Source organism: Ascaphus truei, unplaced genomic scaffold (genome assembly GCF_040206685.1).
Source record: "Ascaphus truei isolate aAscTru1 unplaced genomic scaffold, aAscTru1.hap1 HAP1_SCAFFOLD_281, whole genome shotgun sequence".
Classification (NCBI taxonomy): domain Eukaryota; kingdom Metazoa; phylum Chordata; class Amphibia; order Anura; family Ascaphidae; genus Ascaphus; species Ascaphus truei.
In genome coordinates this window covers 174,874-192,622 of record NW_027455761.1, presented here as the reverse complement: position 1 = coordinate 192,622, position 17,749 = coordinate 174,874, and the positions used below count along the sequence as shown (strand labels likewise).

Here is a 17,749-nt window from a genome sequence, read left to right as displayed (position 1 = left end):
AACATCTCAAACAGGGACAAATGACAATGATGTACCTGCACAGACGTTTAGGAATAAGTTCACAGGTGGATTGGGAAATAGGGAAACAAATACTGTGTACTGTATATATATATTTATGAAAAAAACAGCACATTTACAATCAAATCTGGATTTGAAAAAATGGACGGTCCTTGCTTGCAGGATATGATATGGGGTTTTTATTTCACCCCCTCCCCACCCTAGTTCTACATGGTATGTCTGGGTCTCTGTAGCCAGACAACCCCCTGTGATGATATCACAAAGGGAGTGTACAGTACGTTCTAGAGTTTCTAGGCTCCAAAGTAACAAAGAGCAGCATTTAAAAGCAACAGATTGCAGACTATCTGCTGAGCTGTGCAAAAAACAATCTCTATCTATCTATCTATCTATCTATCTATCTATCTCTATCCATGGAGCAGCAGACAGTGTTAGCTTGCTTCTATATTTATGCAAATGCCAGGTAAGCAGCCATGCTGGTAAGGGCCAAAGTGTCACGTTTGGCAGCAGGACAGGGCACCTCTCCCTTTTTATGCAGCAGCAGCAGGTGTCAGTGGAGGTCAGAAAAAGAGAGTGCCAGCAGGTAGGGGAGATGTAGAAAGCCACCCCAGAAATATGGTGTCCCCCTGTCTCTCCGGCAGCTGAAATGACAGAGCTGAGCGGTGTTCAAAGTGATTGCTTCTTTCTTTTAAAACCAAGAAGAAGTACCTTACGGCGAAGCTTGGCTGCTCTGGGTGCTTGTTGGATGGGGGGGAGGGTTTGGTTTGGCTTTGCTTTGCTTTGCTTTGCTTTGCTTTGCTTTGCTTCGCTTCGCTTCTGGGGGGGGGAGGAGGACGGGGTGTCTTGGATCTATGTTGTTTGACAAATATTCATTGCTGCTGCTGCTGCTGCTGCTGCTGCTGCTGCTGCTGCAGCACAAATGTTTGCATGGAATGGCCTAGGCTGCTCCTTGCTGCAGGTGCTGGCTGCAGCGGCTCAGATACTAGGCCTCAGGTACTGTGTTGCTTGCTGCACCAATGACCAAGCTGCTCTCTCCACAAGGGTGACAGTTGTCCTGGGACAGGGCTAGTTGCCCCCAGCGCGCCATTGCAACTCATACTTACCTGGCAGGGGAGTTTTAAGCCATGCTCCAGCAGGTGGCTCTCCCAGGGCGAGGCTAGCTCATTGCACTTGGAGCTAGCTGACCTCTGCGATTTCCCCACATGCGGGAAACTCGACTGCACAATTTCTGGTAGTGGGGGACTGCGTGCGCGCTCTCCCCTGTTTTTGGATGGTTACAAAAAACAGAAACAGGTGTTTGTTCAGACAAGCTGCTGCTATTCCCACTGCTTGGGCTTTGGGCATGGTCAATAACTGCTGGCAAAAAGGAGCACCATGTACAATAAATAGCCAGCTAGCAACATCTCAAACAGGGACAAATGACAATGATGTACCTGCACAGACGTTTAGGAATAAGTTCACAGGTGGATTGGGAAATAGGGAAACAAATACTGTGTACTGTATATATATATTTATGAAAAAAACAGCACATTTACAATCAAATCTGGATTTGAAAAAATGGACGGTCCTTGCTTGCAGGATATGATATGGGGTTTTTATTTCACCCCCTCCCCACCCTAGTTCTACATGGTATGTCTGGGTCTCTGTAGCCAGACAACCCCCTGTGATGATATCACAAAGGGAGTGTACAGTACGTTCTAGAGTTTCTAGGCTCCAAAGTAACAAAGAGCAGCATTTAAAAGCAACAGATTGCAGACTATCTGCTGAGCTGTGCAAAAAACAATCTCTATCTATCTATCTATCTATCTATCTATCTATCTATCTATCTCTATCCATGGAGCAGCAGACAGTGTTAGCTTGCTTCTATATTTATGCAAATGCCAGGTAAGCAGCCATGCTGGTAAGGGCCAAAGTGTCACGTTTGGCAGCAGGACAGGGCACCTCTCCCTTTTTATGCAGCAGCAGCAGGTGTCAGTGGAGGTCAGAAAAAGAGAGTGCCAGCAGGTAGGGGAGATGTAGAAAGCCACCCCAGAAATATGGTGTCCCCCTGTCTCTCCGGCAGCTGAAATGACAGAGCTGAGCGGTGTTCAAAGTGATTGCTTCTTTCTTTTAAAACCAAGAAGAAGTACCTTACGGCGAAGCTTGGCTGCTCTGGGTGCTTGTTGGATGGGGGGGAGGGTTTGGTTTGGCTTTGCTTTGCTTTGCTTTGCTTTGCTTTGCTTTGCTTTGCTTCGCTTCGCTTCTGGGGGGGGGAGGAGGACGGGGTGTCTTGGATCTATGTTGTTTGACAAATATTCATTGCTGCTGCTGCTGCTGCTGCTGCTGCTGCTGCTGCTGCAGCACAAATGTTTGCATGGAATGGCCTAGGCTGCTCCTTGCTGCAGGTGCTGGCTGCAGCGGCTCAGATACTAGGCCTCAGGTACTGTGTTGCTTGCTGCACCAATGACCAAGCTGCTCTCTCCACAAGGGTGACAGTTGTCCTGGGACAGGGCTAGTTGCCCCCAGCGCGCCATTGCAACTCATACTTACCTGGCAGGGGAGTTTTAAGCCATGCTCCAGCAGGTGGCTCTCCCAGGGCGAGGCTAGCTCATTGCACTTGGAGCTAGCTGACCTCTGCGATTTCCCCACATGCGGGAAACTCGACTGCACAATTTCTGGTAGTGGGGGACTGCGTGCGCGCTCTCCCCTGTTTTTGGATGGTTACAAAAAACAGAAACAGGTGTTTGTTCAGACAAGCTGCTGCTATTCCCACTGCTTGGGCTTTGGGCATGGTCAATAACTGCTGGCAAAAAGGAGCACCATGTACAATAAATAGCCAGCTAGCAACATCTCAAACAGGGACAAATGACAATGATGTACCTGCACAGACGTTTAGGAATAAGTTCACAGGTGGATTGGGAAATAGGGAAACAAATACTGTGTACTGTATATATATATTTATGAAAAAAACAGCACATTTACAATCAAATCTGGATTTGAAAAAATGGACGGTCCTTGCTTGCAGGATATGATATGGGGTTTTTATTTCACCCCCTCCCCACCCTAGTTCTACATGGTATGTCTGGGTCTCTGTAGCCAGACAACCCCCTGTGATGATATCACAAAGGGAGTGTACAGTACGTTCTAGAGTTTCTAGGCTCCAAAGTAACAAAGAGCAGCATTTAAAAGCAACAGATTGCAGACTATCTGCTGAGCTGTGCAAAAAACAATCTATCTATCTATCTATCTATCTATCTATCTATCTATCTCTATCCATGGAGCAGCAGACAGTGTTAGCTTGCTTCTATATTTATGCAAATGCCAGGTAAGCAGCCATGCTGGTAAGGGCCAAAGTGTCACGTTTGGCAGCAGGACAGGGCACCTCTCCCTTTTTATGCAGCAGCAGCAGGTGTCAGTGGAGGTCAGAAAAAGAGAGTGCCAGCAGGTAGGGGAGATGTAGAAAGCCACCCCAGAAATATGGTGTCCCCCTGTCTCTCCGGCAGCTGAAATGACAGAGCTGAGCGGTGTTCAAAGTGATTGCTTCTTTCTTTTAAAACCAAGAAGAAGTACCTTACGGCGAAGCTTGGCTGCTCTGGGTGCTTGTTGGATGGGGGGGAGGGTTTGGTTTGGCTTTGCTTTGCTTTGCTTTGCTTTGCTTTGCTTTGCTTCGCTTCGCTTCTGGGGGGGGGAGGAGGACGGGGTGTCTTGGATCTATGTTGTTTGACAAATATTCATTGCTGCTGCTGCTGCTGCTGCTGCTGCTGCTGCTGCTGCAGCACAAATGTTTGCATGGAATGGCCTAGGCTGCTCCTTGCTGCAGGTGCTGGCTGCAGCGGCTCAGATACTAGGCCTCAGGTACTGTGTTGCTTGCTGCACCAATGACCAAGCTGCTCTCTCCACAAGGGTGACAGTTGTCCTGGGACAGGGCTAGTTGCCCCCAGCGCGCCATTGCAACTCATACTTACCTGGCAGGGGAGTTTTAAGCCATGCTCCAGCAGGTGGCTCTCCCAGGGCGAGGCTAGCTCATTGCACTTGGAGCTAGCTGACCTCTGCGATTTCCCCACATGCGGGAAACTCGACTGCACAATTTCTGGTAGTGGGGGACTGCGTGCGCGCTCTCCCCTGTTTTTGGATGGTTACAAAAAACAGAAACAGGTGTTTGTTCAGACAAGCTGCTGCTATTCCCACTGCTTGGGCTTTGGGCATGGTCAATAACTGCTGGCAAAAAGGAGCACCATGTACAATAAATAGCCAGCTAGCAACATCTCAAACAGGGACAAATGACAATGATGTACCTGCACAGACGTTTAGGAATAAGTTCACAGGTGGATTGGGAAATAGGGAAACAAATACTGTGTACTGTATATATATATTTATGAAAAAAACAGCACATTTACAATCAAATCTGGATTTGAAAAAATGGACGGTCCTTGCTTGCAGGATATGATATGGGGTTTTTATTTCACCCCCTCCCCACCCTAGTTCTACATGGTATGTCTGGGTCTCTGTAGCCAGACAACCCCCTGTGATGATATCACAAAGGGAGTGTACAGTACGTTCTAGAGTTTCTAGGCTCCAAAGTAACAAAGAGCAGCATTTAAAAGCAACAGATTGCAGACTATCTGCTGAGCTGTGCAAAAAACAATCTCTATCTATCTATCTATCTATCTATCTATCTATCTATCTATCTCTATCCATGGAGCAGCAGACAGTGTTAGCTTGCTTCTATATTTATGCAAATGCCAGGTAAGCAGCCATGCTGGTAAGGGCCAAAGTGTCACGTTTGGCAGCAGGACAGGGCACCTCTCCCTTTTTATGCAGCAGCAGCAGGTGTCAGTGGAGGTCAGAAAAAGAGAGTGCCAGCAGGTAGGGGAGATGTAGAAAGCCACCCCAGAAATATGGTGTCCCCCTGTCTCTCCGGCAGCTGAAATGACAGAGCTGAGCGGTGTTCAAAGTGATTGCTTCTTTCTTTTAAAACCAAGAAGAAGTACCTTACGGCGAAGCTTGGCTGCTCTGGGTGCTTGTTGGATGGGGGGGAGGGTTTGGTTTGGCTTTGCTTTGCTTTGCTTTGCTTTGCTTTGCTTTGCTTCGCTTCGCTTCTGGGGGGGGGAGGAGGACGGGGTGTCTTGGATCTATGTTGTTTGACAAATATTCATTGCTGCTGCTGCTGCTGCTGCTGCTGCTGCTGCTGCTGCAGCACAAATGTTTGCATGGAATGGCCTAGGCTGCTCCTTGCTGCAGGTGCTGGCTGCAGCGGCTCAGATACTAGGCCTCAGGTACTGTGTTGCTTGCTGCACCAATGACCAAGCTGCTCTCTCCACAAGGGTGACAGTTGTCCTGGGACAGGGCTAGTTGCCCCCAGCGCGCCATTGCAACTCATACTTACCTGGCAGGGGAGTTTTAAGCCATGCTCCAGCAGGTGGCTCTCCCAGGGCGAGGCTAGCTCATTGCACTTGGAGCTAGCTGACCTCTGCGATTTCCCCACATGCGGGAAACTCGACTGCACAATTTCTGGTAGTGGGGGACTGCGTGCGCGCTCTCCCCTGTTTTTGGATGGTTACAAAAAACAGAAACAGGTGTTTGTTCAGACAAGCTGCTGCTATTCCCACTGCTTGGGCTTTGGGCATGGTCAATAACTGCTGGCAAAAAGGAGCACCATGTACAATAAATAGCCAGCTAGCAACATCTCAAACAGGGACAAATGACAATGATGTACCTGCACAGACGTTTAGGAATAAGTTCACAGGTGGATTGGGAAATAGGGAAACAAATACTGTGTACTGTATATATATATTTATGAAAAAAACAGCACATTTACAATCAAATCTGGATTTGAAAAAATGGACGGTCCTTGCTTGCAGGATATGATATGGGGTTTTTATTTCACCCCCTCCCCACCCTAGTTCTACATGGTATGTCTGGGTCTCTGTAGCCAGACAACCCCCTGTGATGATATCACAAAGGGAGTGTACAGTACGTTCTAGAGTTTCTAGGCTCCAAAGTAACAAAGAGCAGCATTTAAAAGCAACAGATTGCAGACTATCTGCTGAGCTGTGCAAAAAACAATCTCTATCTATCTATCTATCTATCTATCTATCTATCTCTATCCATGGAGCAGCAGACAGTGTTAGCTTGCTTCTATATTTATGCAAATGCCAGGTAAGCAGCCATGCTGGTAAGGGCCAAAGTGTCACGTTTGGCAGCAGGACAGGGCACCTCTCCCTTTTTATGCAGCAGCAGCAGGTGTCAGTGGAGGTCAGAAAAAGAGAGTGCCAGCAGGTAGGGGAGATGTAGAAAGCCACCCCAGAAATATGGTGTCCCCCTGTCTCTCCGGCAGCTGAAATGACAGAGCTGAGCGGTGTTCAAAGTGATTGCTTCTTTCTTTTAAAACCAAGAAGAAGTACCTTACGGCGAAGCTTGGCTGCTCTGGGTGCTTGTTGGATGGGGGGGAGGGTTTGGTTTGGCTTTGCTTTGCTTTGCTTTGCTTTGCTTTGCTTTGCTTCGCTTCGCTTCTGGGGGGGGGAGGAGGACGGGGTGTCTTGGATCTATGTTGTTTGACAAATATTCATTGCTGCTGCTGCTGCTGCTGCTGCTGCTGCTGCTGCTGCAGCACAAATGTTTGCATGGAATGGCCTAGGCTGCTCCTTGCTGCAGGTGCTGGCTGCAGCGGCTCAGATACTAGGCCTCAGGTACTGTGTTGCTTGCTGCACCAATGACCAAGCTGCTCTCTCCACAAGGGTGACAGTTGTCCTGGGACAGGGCTAGTTGCCCCCAGCGCGCCATTGCAACTCATACTTACCTGGCAGGGGAGTTTTAAGCCATGCTCCAGCAGGTGGCTCTCCCAGGGCGAGGCTAGCTCATTGCACTTGGAGCTAGCTGACCTCTGCGATTTCCCCACATGCGGGAAACTCGACTGCACAATTTCTGGTAGTGGGGGACTGCGTGCGCGCTCTCCCCTGTTTTTGGATGGTTACAAAAAACAGAAACAGGTGTTTGTTCAGACAAGCTGCTGCTATTCCCACTGCTTGGGCTTTGGGCATGGTCAATAACTGCTGGCAAAAAGGAGCACCATGTACAATAAATAGCCAGCTAGCAACATCTCAAACAGGGACAAATGACAATGATGTACCTGCACAGACGTTTAGGAATAAGTTCACAGGTGGATTGGGAAATAGGGAAACAAATACTGTGTACTGTATATATATATTTATGAAAAAAACAGCACATTTACAATCAAATCTGGATTTGAAAAAATGGACGGTCCTTGCTTGCAGGATATGATATGGGGTTTTTATTTCACCCCCTCCCCACCCTAGTTCTACATGGTATGTCTGGGTCTCTGTAGCCAGACAACCCCCTGTGATGATATCACAAAGGGAGTGTACAGTACGTTCTAGAGTTTCTAGGCTCCAAAGTAACAAAGAGCAGCATTTAAAAGCAACAGATTGCAGACTATCTGCTGAGCTGTGCAAAAAACAATCTCTATCTATCTATCTATCTATCTATCTATCTATCTATCTATCTATCTATCTCTATCCATGGAGCAGCAGACAGTGTTAGCTTGCTTCTATATTTATGCAAATGCCAGGTAAGCAGCCATGCTGGTAAGGGCCAAAGTGTCACGTTTGGCAGCAGGACAGGGCACCTCTCCCTTTTTATGCAGCAGCAGCAGGTGTCAGTGGAGGTCAGAAAAAGAGAGTGCCAGCAGGTAGGGGAGATGTAGAAAGCCACCCCAGAAATATGGTGTCCCCCTGTCTCTCCGGCAGCTGAAATGACAGAGCTGAGCGGTGTTCAAAGTGATTGCTTCTTTCTTTTAAAACCAAGAAGAAGTACCTTACGGCGAAGCTTGGCTGCTCTGGGTGCTTGTTGGATGGGGGGGAGGGTTTGGTTTGGCTTTGCTTTGCTTTGCTTTGCTTTGCTTTGCTTTGCTTTGCTTTGCTTTGCTTTGCTTTGCTTCGCTTCGCTTCTGGGGGGGGGAGGAGGACGGGGTGTCTTGGATCTATGTTGTTTGACAAATATTCATTGCTGCTGCTGCTGCTGCTGCTGCTGCTGCTGCTGCAGCACAAATGTTTGCATGGAATGGCCTAGGCTGCTCCTTGCTGCAGGTGCTGGCTGCAGCGGCTCAGATACTAGGCCTCAGGTACTGTGTTGCTTGCTGCACCAATGACCAAGCTGCTCTCTCCACAAGGGTGACAGTTGTCCTGGGACAGGGCTAGTTGCCCCCAGCGCGCCATTGCAACTCATACTTACCTGGCAGGGGAGTTTTAAGCCATGCTCCAGCAGGTGGCTCTCCCAGGGCGAGGCTAGCTCATTGCACTTGGAGCTAGCTGACCTCTGCGATTTCCCCACATGCGGGAAACTCGACTGCACAATTTCTGGTAGTGGGGGACTGCGTGCGCGCTCTCCCCTGTTTTTGGATGGTTACAAAAAACAGAAACAGGTGTTTGTTCAGACAAGCTGCTGCTATTCCCACTGCTTGGGCTTTGGGCATGGTCAATAACTGCTGGCAAAAAGGAGCACCATGTACAATAAATAGCCAGCTAGCAACATCTCAAACAGGGACAAATGACAATGATGTACCTGCACAGACGTTTAGGAATAAGTTCACAGGTGGATTGGGAAATAGGGAAACAAATACTGTGTACTGTATATATATATTTATGAAAAAAACAGCACATTTACAATCAAATCTGGATTTGAAAAAATGGACGGTCCTTGCTTGCAGGATATGATATGGGGTTTTTATTTCACCCCCTCCCCACCCTAGTTCTACATGGTATGTCTGGGTCTCTGTAGCCAGACAACCCCCTGTGATGATATCACAAAGGGAGTGTACAGTACGTTCTAGAGTTTCTAGGCTCCAAAGTAACAAAGAGCAGCATTTAAAAGCAACAGATTGCAGACTATCTGCTGAGCTGTGCAAAAAACAATCTCTATCTATCTATCTATCTATCTATCTATCTATCTATCTATCTATCTCTATCCATGGAGCAGCAGACAGTGTTAGCTTGCTTCTATATTTATGCAAATGCCAGGTAAGCAGCCATGCTGGTAAGGGCCAAAGTGTCACGTTTGGCAGCAGGACAGGGCACCTCTCCCTTTTTATGCAGCAGCAGCAGGTGTCAGTGGAGGTCAGAAAAAGAGAGTGCCAGCAGGTAGGGGAGATGTAGAAAGCCACCCCAGAAATATGGTGTCCCCCTGTCTCTCCGGCAGCTGAAATGACAGAGCTGAGCGGTGTTCAAAGTGATTGCTTCTTTCTTTTAAAACCAAGAAGAAGTACCTTACGGCGAAGCTTGGCTGCTCTGGGTGCTTGTTGGATGGGGGGGAGGGTTTGGTTTGGCTTTGCTTTGCTTTGCTTTGCTTTGCTTTGCTTTGCTTTGCTTTGCTTTGCTTTGCTTTGCTTTGCTTCGCTTCGCTTCTGGGGGGGGGAGGAGGACGGGGTGTCTTGGATCTATGTTGTTTGACAAATATTCATTGCTGCTGCTGCTGCTGCTGCTGCTGCTGCTGCTGCAGCACAAATGTTTGCATGGAATGGCCTAGGCTGCTCCTTGCTGCAGGTGCTGGCTGCAGCGGCTCAGATACTAGGCCTCAGGTACTGTGTTGCTTGCTGCACCAATGACCAAGCTGCTCTCTCCACAAGGGTGACAGTTGTCCTGGGACAGGGCTAGTTGCCCCCAGCGCGCCATTGCAACTCATACTTACCTGGCAGGGGAGTTTTAAGCCATGCTCCAGCAGGTGGCTCTCCCAGGGCGAGGCTAGCTCATTGCACTTGGAGCTAGCTGACCTCTGCGATTTCCCCACATGCGGGAAACTCGACTGCACAATTTCTGGTAGTGGGGGACTGCGTGCGCGCTCTCCCCTGTTTTTGGATGGTTACAAAAAACAGAAACAGGTGTTTGTTCAGACAAGCTGCTGCTATTCCCACTGCTTGGGCTTTGGGCATGGTCAATAACTGCTGGCAAAAAGGAGCACCATGTACAATAAATAGCCAGCTAGCAACATCTCAAACAGGGACAAATGACAATGATGTACCTGCACAGACGTTTAGGAATAAGTTCACAGGTGGATTGGGAAATAGGGAAACAAATACTGTGTACTGTATATATATATTTATGAAAAAAACAGCACATTTACAATCAAATCTGGATTTGAAAAAATGGACGGTCCTTGCTTGCAGGATATGATATGGGGTTTTTATTTCACCCCCTCCCCACCCTAGTTCTACATGGTATGTCTGGGTCTCTGTAGCCAGACAACCCCCTGTGATGATATCACAAAGGGAGTGTACAGTACGTTCTAGAGTTTCTAGGCTCCAAAGTAACAAAGAGCAGCATTTAAAAGCAACAGATTGCAGACTATCTGCTGAGCTGTGCAAAAAACAATCTCTATCTATCTATCTATCTATCTATCTATCTATCTATCTATCTATCTCTATCCATGGAGCAGCAGACAGTGTTAGCTTGCTTCTATATTTATGCAAATGCCAGGTAAGCAGCCATGCTGGTAAGGGCCAAAGTGTCACGTTTGGCAGCAGGACAGGGCACCTCTCCCTTTTTATGCAGCAGCAGCAGGTGTCAGTGGAGGTCAGAAAAAGAGAGTGCCAGCAGGTAGGGGAGATGTAGAAAGCCACCCCAGAAATATGGTGTCCCCCTGTCTCTCCGGCAGCTGAAATGACAGAGCTGAGCGGTGTTCAAAGTGATTGCTTCTTTCTTTTAAAACCAAGAAGAAGTACCTTACGGCGAAGCTTGGCTGCTCTGGGTGCTTGTTGGATGGGGGGGAGGGTTTGGTTTGGCTTTGCTTTGCTTTGCTTTGCTTTGCTTTGCTTTGCTTCGCTTCGCTTCTGGGGGGGGGAGGAGGACGGGGTGTCTTGGATCTATGTTGTTTGACAAATATTCATTGCTGCTGCTGCTGCTGCTGCTGCTGCTGCTGCTGCTGCTGCAGCACAAATGTTTGCATGGAATGGCCTAGGCTGCTCCTTGCTGCAGGTGCTGGCTGCAGCGGCTCAGATACTAGGCCTCAGGTACTGTGTTGCTTGCTGCACCAATGACCAAGCTGCTCTCTCCACAAGGGTGACAGTTGTCCTGGGACAGGGCTAGTTGCCCCCAGCGCGCCATTGCAACTCATACTTACCTGGCAGGGGAGTTTTAAGCCATGCTCCAGCAGGTGGCTCTCCCAGGGCGAGGCTAGCTCATTGCACTTGGAGCTAGCTGACCTCTGCGATTTCCCCACATGCGGGAAACTCGACTGCACAATTTCTGGTAGTGGGGGACTGCGTGCGCGCTCTCCCCTGTTTTTGGATGGTTACAAAAAACAGAAACAGGTGTTTGTTCAGACAAGCTGCTGCTATTCCCACTGCTTGGGCTTTGGGCATGGTCAATAACTGCTGGCAAAAAGGAGCACCATGTACAATAAATAGCCAGCTAGCAACATCTCAAACAGGGACAAATGACAATGATGTACCTGCACAGACGTTTAGGAATAAGTTCACAGGTGGATTGGGAAATAGGGAAACAAATACTGTGTACTGTATATATATATTTATGAAAAAAACAGCACATTTACAATCAAATCTGGATTTGAAAAAATGGACGGTCCTTGCTTGCAGGATATGATATGGGGTTTTTATTTCACCCCCTCCCCACCCTAGTTCTACATGGTATGTCTGGGTCTCTGTAGCCAGACAACCCCCTGTGATGATATCACAAAGGGAGTGTACAGTACGTTCTAGAGTTTCTAGGCTCCAAAGTAACAAAGAGCAGCATTTAAAAGCAACAGATTGCAGACTATCTGCTGAGCTGTGCAAAAAACAATCTCTATCTATCTATCTATCTATCTATCTATCTATCTATCTCTATCCATGGAGCAGCAGACAGTGTTAGCTTGCTTCTATATTTATGCAAATGCCAGGTAAGCAGCCATGCTGGTAAGGGCCAAAGTGTCACGTTTGGCAGCAGGACAGGGCACCTCTCCCTTTTTATGCAGCAGCAGCAGGTGTCAGTGGAGGTCAGAAAAAGAGAGTGCCAGCAGGTAGGGGAGATGTAGAAAGCCACCCCAGAAATATGGTGTCCCCCTGTCTCTCCGGCAGCTGAAATGACAGAGCTGAGCGGTGTTCAAAGTGATTGCTTCTTTCTTTTAAAACCAAGAAGAAGTACCTTACGGCGAAGCTTGGCTGCTCTGGGTGCTTGTTGGATGGGGGGGAGGGTTTGGTTTGGCTTTGCTTTGCTTTGCTTTGCTTTGCTTTGCTTTGCTTTGCTTCGCTTCTGGGGGGGGGAGGAGGACGGGGTGTCTTGGATCTATGTTGTTTGACAAATATTCATTGCTGCTGCTGCTGCTGCTGCTGCTGCTGCTGCTGCTGCAGCACAAATGTTTGCATGGAATGGCCTAGGCTGCTCCTTGCTGCAGGTGCTGGCTGCAGCGGCTCAGATACTAGGCCTCAGGTACTGTGTTGCTTGCTGCACCAATGACCAAGCTGCTCTCTCCACAAGGGTGACAGTTGTCCTGGGACAGGGCTAGTTGCCCCCAGCGCGCCATTGCAACTCATACTTACCTGGCAGGGGAGTTTTAAGCCATGCTCCAGCAGGTGGCTCTCCCAGGGCGAGGCTAGCTCATTGCACTTGGAGCTAGCTGACCTCTGCGATTTCCCCACATGCGGGAAACTCGACTGCACAATTTCTGGTAGTGGGGGACTGCGTGCGCGCTCTCCCCTGTTTTTGGATGGTTACAAAAAACAGAAACAGGTGTTTGTTCAGACAAGCTGCTGCTATTCCCACTGCTTGGGCTTTGGGCATGGTCAATAACTGCTGGCAAAAAGGAGCACCATGTACAATAAATAGCCAGCTAGCAACATCTCAAACAGGGACAAATGACAATGATGTACCTGCACAGACGTTTAGGAATAAGTTCACAGGTGGATTGGGAAATAGGGAAACAAATACTGTGTACTGTATATATATATTTATGAAAAAAACAGCACATTTACAATCAAATCTGGATTTGAAAAAATGGACGGTCCTTGCTTGCAGGATATGATATGGGGTTTTTATTTCACCCCCTCCCCACCCTAGTTCTACATGGTATGTCTGGGTCTCTGTAGCCAGACAACCCCCTGTGATGATATCACAAAGGGAGTGTACAGTACGTTCTAGAGTTTCTAGGCTCCAAAGTAACAAAGAGCAGCATTTAAAAGCAACAGATTGCAGACTATCTGCTGAGCTGTGCAAAAAACAATCTCTATCTATCTATCTATCTATCTATCTATCTATCTATCTATCTCTATCCATGGAGCAGCAGACAGTGTTAGCTTGCTTCTATATTTATGCAAATGCCAGGTAAGCAGCCATGCTGGTAAGGGCCAAAGTGTCACGTTTGGCAGCAGGACAGGGCACCTCTCCCTTTTTATGCAGCAGCAGCAGGTGTCAGTGGAGGTCAGAAAAAGAGAGTGCCAGCAGGTAGGGGAGATGTAGAAAGCCACCCCAGAAATATGGTGTCCCCCTGTCTCTCCGGCAGCTGAAATGACAGAGCTGAGCGGTGTTCAAAGTGATTGCTTCTTTCTTTTAAAACCAAGAAGAAGTACCTTACGGCGAAGCTTGGCTGCTCTGGGTGCTTGTTGGATGGGGGGGAGGGTTTGGTTTGGCTTTGCTTTGCTTTGCTTTGCTTTGCTTTGCTTTGCTTCGCTTCGCTTCTGGGGGGGGGAGGAGGACGGGGTGTCTTGGATCTATGTTGTTTGACAAATATTCATTGCTGCTGCTGCTGCTGCTGCTGCTGCTGCTGCTGCTGCAGCACAAATGTTTGCATGGAATGGCCTAGGCTGCTCCTTGCTGCAGGTGCTGGCTGCAGCGGCTCAGATACTAGGCCTCAGGTACTGTGTTGCTTGCTGCACCAATGACCAAGCTGCTCTCTCCACAAGGGTGACAGTTGTCCTGGGACAGGGCTAGTTGCCCCCAGCGCGCATTGCAACTCATACTTACCTGGCAGGGGAGTTTTAAGCCATGCTCCAGCAGGTGGCTCTCCCAGGGCGAGGCTAGCTCATTGCACTTGGAGCTAGCTGACCTCTGCGATTTCCCCACATGCGGGAAACTCGACTGCACAATTTCTGGTAGTGGGGGACTGCGTGCGCGCTCTCCCCTGTTTTTGGATGGTTACAAAAAACAGAAACAGGTGTTTGTTCAGACAAGCTGCTGCTATTCCCACTGCTTGGGCTTTGGGCATGGTCAATAACTGCTGGCAAAAAGGAGCACCATGTACAATAAATAGCCAGCTAGCAACATCTCAAACAGGGACAAATGACAATGATGTACCTGCACAGACGTTTAGGAATAAGTTCACAGGTGGATTGGGAAATAGGGAAACAAATACTGTGTACTGTATATATATATTTATGAAAAAAACAGCACATTTACAATCAAATCTGGATTTGAAAAAATGGACGGTCCTTGCTTGCAGGATATGATATGGGGTTTTTATTTCACCCCCTCCCCACCCTAGTTCTACATGGTATGTCTGGGTCTCTGTAGCCAGACAACCCCCTGTGATGATATCACAAAGGGAGTGTACAGTACGTTCTAGAGTTTCTAGGCTCCAAAGTAACAAAGAGCAGCATTTAAAAGCAACAGATTGCAGACTATCTGCTGAGCTGTGCAAAAAACAATCTATCTATCTATCTATCTATCTATCTATCTATCTATCTCTATCCATGGAGCAGCAGACAGTGTTAGCTTGCTTCTATATTTATGCAAATGCCAGGTAAGCAGCCATGCTGGTAAGGGCCAAAGTGTCACGTTTGGCAGCAGGACAGGGCACCTCTCCCTTTTTATGCAGCAGCAGCAGGTGTCAGTGGAGGTCAGAAAAAGAGAGTGCCAGCAGGTAGGGGAGATGTAGAAAGCCACCCCAGAAATATGGTGTCCCCCTGTCTCTCCGGCAGCTGAAATGACAGAGCTGAGCGGTGTTCAAAGTGATTGCTTCTTTCTTTTAAAACCAAGAAGAAGTACCTTACGGCGAAGCTTGGCTGCTCTGGGTGCTTGTTGGATGGGGGGGAGGGTTTGGTTTGGTTTGGCTTTGCTTTGCTTTGCTTTGCTTTGCTTTGCTTCGCTTCGCTTCTGGGGGGGGGAGGAGGACGGGGTGTCTTGGATCTATGTTGTTTGACAAATATTCATTGCTGCTGCTGCTGCTGCTGCTGCTGCTGCTGCTGCTGCAGCACAAATGTTTGCATGGAATGGCCTAGGCTGCTCCTTGCTGCAGGTGCTGGCTGCAGCGGCTCAGATACTAGGCCTCAGGTACTGTGTTGCTTGCTGCACCAATGACCAAGCTGCTCTCTCCACAAGGGTGACAGTTGTCCTGGGACAGGGCTAGTTGCCCCCAGCGCGCCATTGCAACTCATACTTACCTGGCAGGGGAGTTTTAAGCCATGCTCCAGCAGGTGGCTCTCCCAGGGCGAGGCTAGCTCATTGCACTTGGAGCTAGCTGACCTCTGCGATTTCCCCACATGCGGGAAACTCGACTGCACAATTTCTGGTAGTGGGGGACTGCGTGCGCGCTCTCCCCTGTTTTTGGATGGTTACAAAAAACAGAAACAGGTGTTTGTTCAGACAAGCTGCTGCTATTCCCACTGCTTGGGCTTTGGGCATGGTCAATAACTGCTGGCAAAAAGGAGCACCATGTACAATAAATAGCCAGCTAGCAACATCTCAAACAGGGACAAATGACAATGATGTACCTGCACAGACGTTTAGGAATAAGTTCACAGGTGGATTGGGAAATAGGGAAACAAATACTGTGTACTGTATATATATATTTATGAAAAAAACAGCACATTTACAATCAAATCTGGATTTGAAAAAATGGACGGTCCTTGCTTGCAGGATATGATATGGGGTTTTTATTTCACCCCCTCCCCACCCTAGTTCTACATGGTATGTCTGGGTCTCTGTAGCCAGACAACCCCCTGTGATGATATCACAAAGGGAGTGTACAGTACGTTCTAGAGTTTCTAGGCTCCAAAGTAACAAAGAGCAGCATTTAAAAGCAACAGATTGCAGACTATCTGCTGAGCTGTGCAAAAAACAATCTCTATCTATCTATCTATCTATCTATCTATCTATCTATCTATCTCTATCCATGGAGCAGCAGACAGTGTTAGCTTGCTTCTATATTTATGCAAATGCCAGGTAAGCAGCCATGCTGGTAAGGGCCAAAGTGTCACGTTTGGCAGCAGGACAGGGCACCTCTCCCTTTTTATGCAGCAGCAGCAGGTGTCAGTGGAGGTCAGAAAAAGAGAGTGCCAGCAGGTAGGGGAGATGTAGAAAGCCACCCCAGAAATATGGTGTCCCCCTGTCTCTCCGGCAGCTGAAATGACAGAGCTGAGCGGTGTTCAAAGTGATTGCTTCTTTCTTTTAAAACCAAGAAGAAGTACCTTACGGCGAAGCTTGGCTGCTCTGGGTGCTTGTTGGATGGGGGGGAGGGTTTGGTTTGGCTTTGCTTTGCTTTGCTTTGCTTTGCTTTGCTTTGCTTCGCTTCGCTTCTGGGGGGGGGAGGAGGACGGGGTGTCTTGGATCTATGTTGTTTGACAAATATTCATTGCTGCTGCTGCTGCTGCTGCTGCTGCTGCTGCTGCTGCAGCACAAATGTTTGCATGGAATGGCCTAGGCTGCTCCTTGCTGCAGGTGCTGGCTGCAGCGGCTCAGATACTAGGCCTCAGGTACTGTGTTGCTTGCTGCACCAATGACCAAGCTGCTCTCTCCACAAGGGTGACAGTTGTCCTGGGACAGGGCTAGTTGCCCCCAGCGCGCCATTGCAACTCATACTTACCTGGCAGGGGAGTTTTAAGCCATGCTCCAGCAGGTGGCTCTCCCAGGGCGAGGCTAGCTCATTGCACTTGGAGCTAGCTGACCTCTGCGATTTCCCCACATGCGGGAAACTCGACTGCACAATTTCTGGTAGTGGGGGACTGCGTGCGCGCTCTCCCCTGTTTTTGGATGGTTACAAAAAACAGAAACAGGTGTTTGTTCAGACAAGCTGCTGCTATTCCCACTGCTTGGGCTTTGGGCATGGTCAATAACTGCTGGCAAAAAGGAGCACCATGTACAATAAATAGCCAGCTAGCAACATCTCAAACAGGGACAAATGACAATGATGTACCTGCACAGACGTTTAGGAATAAGTTCACAGGTGGATTGGGAAATAGGGAAACAAATACTGTGTACTGTATATATATATTTATGAAAAAAACAGCACATTTACAATCAAATCTGGATTTGAAAAAATGGACGGTCCTTGCTTGCAGGATATGATATGGGGTTTTTATTTCACCCCCTCCCCACCCTAGTTCTACATGGTATGTCTGGGTCTCTGTAGCCAGACAACCCCCTGTGATGATATCACAAAGGGAGTGTACAGTACGTTCTAGAGTTTCTAGGCTCCAAAGTAACAAAGAGCAGCATTTAAAAGCAACAGATTGCAGACTATCTGCTGAGCTGTGCAAAAAACAATCTCTATCTATCTATCTATCTATCTATCTATCTATCTCTATCCATGGAGCAGCAGACAGTGTTAGCTTGCTTCTATATTTATGCAAATGCCAGGTAAGCAGCCATGCTGGTAAGGGCCAAAGTGTCACGTTTGGCAGCAGGACAGGGCACCTCTCCCTTTTTATGCAGCAGCAGCAGGTGTCAGTGGAGGTCAGAAAAAGAGAGTGCCAGCAGGTAGGGGAGATGTAGAAAGCCACCCCAGAAATATGGTGTCCCCCTGTCTCTCCGGCAGC

At 48.3% G+C, this 17,749-nt stretch overlaps 12 non-coding genes across 12 annotated transcripts; all 12 read left to right on the top strand.

Moving 5' to 3' along the window:
• The first annotated feature begins 1,110 nt into the window (after positions 1–1,110).
• LOC142481662 (U1 spliceosomal RNA) lies at positions 1,111–1,278 on the top strand. The gene has a single exon (XR_012795932.1). It is a non-coding gene; the product is annotated as a U1 spliceosomal RNA (small nuclear RNA).
• A 1,258-nt stretch (positions 1,279–2,536) lies between these two features.
• LOC142481661 (U1 spliceosomal RNA) lies at positions 2,537–2,704 on the top strand. Its single transcript, XR_012795931.1, has one exon. It is a non-coding gene; the product is annotated as a U1 spliceosomal RNA (small nuclear RNA).
• Positions 2,705–3,951: 1,247 nt separating this feature from the next.
• Positions 3,952–4,119, top strand: LOC142481660 (U1 spliceosomal RNA). The gene has a single exon (XR_012795930.1). It is a non-coding gene; the product is annotated as a U1 spliceosomal RNA (small nuclear RNA).
• Positions 4,120–5,372: 1,253 nt separating this feature from the next.
• Positions 5,373–5,540, top strand: LOC142481659 (U1 spliceosomal RNA). The gene has a single exon (XR_012795929.1). It is a non-coding gene; the product is annotated as a U1 spliceosomal RNA (small nuclear RNA).
• A 1,245-nt stretch (positions 5,541–6,785) lies between these two features.
• Positions 6,786–6,953, top strand: LOC142481658 (U1 spliceosomal RNA). Its single transcript, XR_012795928.1, has one exon. It is a non-coding gene; the product is annotated as a U1 spliceosomal RNA (small nuclear RNA).
• Positions 6,954–8,236: 1,283 nt separating this feature from the next.
• Positions 8,237–8,404, top strand: LOC142481656 (U1 spliceosomal RNA). Its single transcript, XR_012795926.1, has one exon. It is a non-coding gene; the product is annotated as a U1 spliceosomal RNA (small nuclear RNA).
• A 1,284-nt stretch (positions 8,405–9,688) lies between these two features.
• LOC142481655 (U1 spliceosomal RNA) lies at positions 9,689–9,856 on the top strand. Its single transcript, XR_012795925.1, has one exon. It is a non-coding gene; the product is annotated as a U1 spliceosomal RNA (small nuclear RNA).
• A 1,260-nt stretch (positions 9,857–11,116) lies between these two features.
• On the top strand, positions 11,117–11,284 carry LOC142481654 (U1 spliceosomal RNA). The gene has a single exon (XR_012795924.1). It is a non-coding gene; the product is annotated as a U1 spliceosomal RNA (small nuclear RNA).
• Positions 11,285–12,533: 1,249 nt separating this feature from the next.
• Positions 12,534–12,701, top strand: LOC142481653 (U1 spliceosomal RNA). Its single transcript, XR_012795923.1, has one exon. It is a non-coding gene; the product is annotated as a U1 spliceosomal RNA (small nuclear RNA).
• Positions 12,702–13,953: 1,252 nt separating this feature from the next.
• LOC142481652 (U1 spliceosomal RNA) lies at positions 13,954–14,121 on the top strand. Its single transcript, XR_012795922.1, has one exon. It is a non-coding gene; the product is annotated as a U1 spliceosomal RNA (small nuclear RNA).
• A 1,247-nt stretch (positions 14,122–15,368) lies between these two features.
• On the top strand, positions 15,369–15,536 carry LOC142481650 (U1 spliceosomal RNA). Its single transcript, XR_012795921.1, has one exon. It is a non-coding gene; the product is annotated as a U1 spliceosomal RNA (small nuclear RNA).
• Positions 15,537–16,789: 1,253 nt separating this feature from the next.
• On the top strand, positions 16,790–16,957 carry LOC142481649 (U1 spliceosomal RNA). Its single transcript, XR_012795920.1, has one exon. It is a non-coding gene; the product is annotated as a U1 spliceosomal RNA (small nuclear RNA).
• The last annotated feature ends 792 nt before the right edge of the window (positions 16,958–17,749 follow it).